This window comes from Diabrotica undecimpunctata, unplaced genomic scaffold (genome assembly GCF_040954645.1).
Source record: "Diabrotica undecimpunctata isolate CICGRU unplaced genomic scaffold, icDiaUnde3 ctg00000864.1, whole genome shotgun sequence".
Taxonomy (NCBI): Eukaryota; Metazoa; Arthropoda; class Insecta; order Coleoptera; family Chrysomelidae; genus Diabrotica; species Diabrotica undecimpunctata.
In genome coordinates, this window is record NW_027312017.1 from 1 (window position 1) to 5,941 (window position 5,941).

Here is a 5,941-nt window from a genome sequence, read left to right on the forward strand (position 1 = left end):
ATTATCGGAATGATGTGCTATTAAAGTTCGGAAATATTTGCATTATGTTTACGTAAAAATATTTATAAAAATTAAAAAAATTTCTGTTTAATAATCCATATTGATGAAACAATTAAAAGATTTAGAATAACAGAAAATTTTAAAATGTTTTCTACAATTCTTTTTGATTTCAAATTTCAAATGATGAAAAGGTGGCCAATGTGAGTTTATAATACCAGTATATGGGAAATGAGTAGTTATACCAGTATAATTATGAGAAATGAGAAATCTTAAGTAGTTTTTATTATTTAATGATGGTAAATTTTGAGCTACTTATTTATATTAAAAACTACAATTACTATTTAAATGGGAATAAGCCACAATTAAAGGTTAAAATACGTTTACTGTCGTTTCAATTTCCACTTCGGAAATCGTTCTCAAAATACAAACATTAGTAAATTGTTAAAACTACAAGTTAAAACAACATAAAACAAACAATGAACAGCTGAAACACAATAAAATGATAATAAATAATAGGAAATTAAGCAAGCAGCTATAACATTAATTGAGAGTGAGATTGATAAAATAAATATTATATTAGACGTTAGTGCCTTTGGGTTAACCAATCTGATTTTCTGTTATGCAAAAAAGTTATGTTTTAATACTTAAAACCACTTAATATTGTTCTGCAGCTTTTTTCTTGTGGCATCTTAACGCAATTTACTATTTTTGTTGGGAATAAGCCACAATTTTACTTTAAAGTTAAGTTTATTTGACGTTTCAATTTCCACTTCAAAAATCGTTCTCAAAATACAAAACATTAATAAATTAAACAAATTTTGATTTTGTTGCTTGGTAAAATTCTTCTAATAATTTAATTTTATCTGACTCAATAGAAACTTAATTTAAAAAAAAATGTTGGCTTATGTCCAACAAAAATAATAAATTAAAACCCATTTCTTTCAAAAGTGCCCATAAGTCATTCCAGATAATTTAGAATAATCCTTATCTTCTTCGACTCATGCCTAATGCCCACCTCATTTAGATCATAATTGAACGTGAAAGGAATTTAGATGATTTCCTAAAACTTCAGTAATGTAACTGTGTACGACCAGGGAGTCATTCTATATGAAAACTTCTATGTACGTCATTTTGCAGAGATTCCCGCCCAAACCATACTCGACACACTGCCAAGTAGAAGTCGCTCCTCAATATATAAGTTGGAGTATCACAGTATCTTGATCTTCTGGTAGACATTTTTCTAACCCATTATGGTAAAACGTCCGTCAAGCAAAGCAAATGAAAAAAAAACGTCCATCAAGCAAAGCAAATGGAAAAAAACCAATATTTCAATTTGATGCTGGCGTTACAATGCTGGAACTTTAATATTTTTCAGGCACTACACTTATAAGATTTGTTTCATTTTAACTGTCATTCTATTCTGCAAACTAGCATACACCAAAAAACCTGGTTCTTGGGGCGGCGAATCTTTTTCGTCCTAATTCGGCCGGATAGTTATTGGACCAGTGTTCTCAACAGCACAATTTTTAACTTTCATATGGAGAGATTAGTTCATGGATACGCTTCCATAGTGCATATCCACCGTTCTTTATTAGTTATGTCTGTACCAGCCGCTTTGTTATTCTTTATGACATATATAGTTTCTTCCATCGTTACATATATAGTATCCTACTTATTTTTTTCTATATGATACATTGTTTCTTTCGTTGGTGCTTGTTTTCTTCCTGTGCCTAATACTTCATGAAAATATTCTTACCACCTTTTTAGGACTTCTAGTTTCTCTCTGATTACTGCATCGTTGTTATAATTACAGATTTTCGTTCTCGACATGAACTCTTGAGTTTGTCGATTGGTTTCTTCTCAAAAATTGCTGGACAGCTTCCCTTTATTATCTGTTGGATTTTTCTGTGTAACATTTCTCCCTTTTTCGTTCTGCATGCTCGTATTACTTCTTTACTTTTGCTTTTTAGACTTTCCTATTTATTTGGAATTTCATTGCAAACATTTCTACCTGGCTGATTTTTTGCTGTTTAACGCTAAGTGATACATCCGTATCACTCTCTCAGGTTGCGCAGCCATGACATTCTACGCCTCCCTATGCTTCTCTTTCCTTGGATCTTTCCCTGCATAATCAGTTGGAGCAAAGTGTATTTCTCTCCACGTGTAATATGTCCGAGATATTTCAATTTTCTTGTTTTAATTGTATTTAAAATTTCTATTTCTTTCTTCATCCTTCTCAGAACCTCTTTGTTAGTGACGTGTTCTGTCCACGATATTTTCAAAATTCTTCTATACACCCACAGCTCGAATGATTCCAGTTTTTTCATTGATGTCGCATTCAAGGTCCAAGATTCCATTCCATAAAACAAAGTCGAAAAAACATAGCACCTCTCCAAACTAACTCTTAGTTCAAATTTTAAATCCCTTGTGCATAGCACTCTTCTCATTTTGTTGAAATTTGCTCTAGCCTTTTCTATTTTGATTATGATTCCCTGAATGTAATCATTTGTGGAGTTAATCATTGTTCCCAGATATGCATATTTGTCCATTTGTTCGACGTTGGTTCCGTTTATTAGAAGATTGTTGTTATTTCTTTGAGTTTTCGATATTCTCAGAAATTTCGTCTTCTTGACGTTCATTGTTATGCGCAATACTACTACCACGCCGTGTCTGTGTTGGTTATTCTCGCTACCTTCTTCTTTTTCTTATTCTTCTTCTTCTTCGGCTTTTCCCATTATGAGTTCGCCGTTTTCGTCCTCCACAGCACTCTATCCTCCCAGTCACCTTCTCTGGGGTCTCTATCTATCATAGCATTTCCGACGTATGTTTTCCATCTTGTAGCAGGTCTTCCTCTCCGTCTTCTTCCCGGCGGGTTCCAGTTTAATATTCTTTTCGGCCACCTATGCTCTGGCATTCTTTGTACATGCCCGTACCACTGCAGGGCTCTGTTTTCCAACTTTTTTGTAACATCATTTTACTTCCATTCTGTTCCATATTTCCTCCGTTCTTATTCTATCCGCTCTTGTAATTTGTAGACATCTTCTCATAAAGTCCAGTTCAACTGTTCTTATTTTATTTCGTATTGTTGTTGTCATTGGCCATATTTCCGCTCCATATAGGGTAATATTCATCACTATGCTTTGAAAGATCCTCTTTTTGTTTTCTTTGGTTAGAGTGTTGTTCCATATCACTCCATGAAGTGCTTTTGTGGCTTGTTTTCATTTCTATATCTTTCATACAAGTACCATCTCGGCTAATCATTGACCCTAAATACTTAAAAGCCTTACAACTCTTAATAGTCTCTTCTTCTAAACTTAAGTTCAAATCTGCAACCTCGGATCCAATACATAAGTATTCGGTCTTGCACATATTTATCTTGAGTCCCCAAAGTTTATATTCTTCCTTTAATTTCCTTATCACATATTCCATATCCTCCCTGTCTTGTGCAAAAATGACTTGATCATCTGCGAAAAGTAGTGAATGTAATATATTCTCTTGTACTGGTATGTCCATTGTTCCGCATTTTCTATACCATCTTTTCAAAGCCTGATATATATATATATATATATATATATATATATATATATATATATGTATGTATGTTAAAAAGTGTAGGTGAGAGACCACATCCCTGTTTGAGGCCTTTTGTTGCGGTGATTGTTTTTGTTATTTCATTACCTAACTTTATTTGCACTTGTGTTTCTTTATACAGTCTTTGTGTTATATTCACCCATTTCTCTCTAACGCGCATTCTTCTCATTGCTTCCCATAGTTGTTTCCTGGGCACGCTATCGGAATGCTTCTCTAAGTCGATAAAGGTCATATGTGTTTCAATGTTTTTTTCTTTGTTCTTTTCAATCACCTGTCTCATAGTGAATATATTATCTCGCTACCGGAATAATATATTGTGAGGCCACAGGTGACCCAACCTGAGTTGGGCCACCTGTCACCGATACCCAGTATATCGATATTCCACCTGTTCATTTCTTGAATAATATTCCAGGTTCCTATTCTAGTTTTGGACAGTCTTATTTTCTCATCTACGTTATTTTGACAAGGCATTCGCTGATTAACGACCTCAGAGTCCTTGTCTTCTTCTCCCCTGCCGGATCTTAGCTTCCGAGGGCCATGATCAGTAACGCCGTTATTAGTTTCTAAAACCATGATGATTGTACCAGGGATATCCATGGGCATCTTTAATGTAGTGGTTTCCCCTTGCCTTCTATATCCTTATGCCGTTGACCAAGATATTGGTTCATCCACCTTCGGGACCGATTTCTCAACCCCAGGACAAAAAGGGTGCCCTACGACCTACCAATTCTTCCGCCCAGAGCCGTTAATTAGCAAGTGTGGGATTGCTTATACCGGCAATCGGTAGGTGAAATTTTCGCCATATCTTTCTACCCTCACTTAGTTAGCTTGCAGACCAATGCAGTTGCCCGGGGTGTAATACTTGAAGCCATAAGTGAGAGTTAGGTGTCAAGTTATCAAGAACTATCTCCCGTCTATGTGGTCGTTCCGATAAAAGGTGCTACCTTTATAACACAACCCTACACCCCTATAATAGCCGTACGGTAAGGCTAATATCGTTAATAAAAGTGATTCTTTTTCAGTTTTTTTTGTCACCGCTTAATGACTCACGAAGCTTCATTTTTTTGTGATATATTTCTTGAGCTAATCTATGTTTATAGTATGTAGGATTTATATTATCACAAACCTCCCATGAACTACATACAATTATATCTTTATTAAAAGTTTTATAAGAGTAAACAGCACTATATTTCATTCGTCATCATTAATGGCTAAAAATAGTTCGTCTAGAATGTTTTACTTTTTCATGAGATAAATTAATTTTATAATGCAACTTATGAATGTGAAATTATAATCCAACACTATTTTCAAACACATATATATTGTGGATAGCGTTATAAACAAACCCAACTATTTGAGAACTGTCTGGTTTACTTTTTATATTTACACATTTTATGTGTGCGAACCTTGCGAGGTCGTAATAACTACTTTTTTATTTTTACCTACCATTTATACCACTTTTTTATACCATTTTTAATAAAAGAAAATTAAAGAGAAAGTCGTGCTAAACACGGTTTAATATCTTCCATTTCGTTTCACGTATTTCATTCCTTTACTTGTCTACTTTCTCCTCCGTTTCATAGCTCCACCTATACTGTTTGTTCCTATTGAACTGTTTTTTAATAATCTAATTTATTGTCTTTATTATTAAAGGTTCTACACTTATAACACTTATAAGTTTATTTAAAGTCTTTATTTGGACAATATAACTAATTTATCTTACACTTAATAATTATATAATTATATAATCTACGTGCGTTACATTTTAAAAACTCGACGCGATGTTCAAAACTAACTGTTCTCTTTACAACAAAATTCCTCTTTAAATATAAAATGCCGTTAGTTCCGGAATCGCCGCGATCCCCCATCGAAGAGCCCAGAAGGTCGCTCATACTGGTTTTATTCGGCCTGCTTCTGGAAATTTCAAGTCGTGGGTGACTCATCAGAATTCAGGTAAACAGGTCTTTCAACTGAGCGCCGAAATAACTAGAATAGAAAAGAATTAGTCATAATTTATTTACAGTTTTATACGCCATAATATTTATCGTAACACTATGCTTTACATCTTGATTGCTATCTTCCTCAACTCTTTTCTATACCTATCTTCCTCATCATCCCTTCCACTATGTATTTATTCATCATCATTATACTATCCCTTTCCTAATCTTAATCCTCATCTTTTAAACCTCTACCTTTCTATTTTCTCCCTCTCCCCCACCATTTTATATTCTTTTTCCTCCATATATATCTCGTTATATCACATCTCTTTCTTCACTTTATTATCTCACGATGTTTATTTTCCGTATCGCTATATAATAGTTCTTAAAATTAAAAGACTAACATTTTTCAG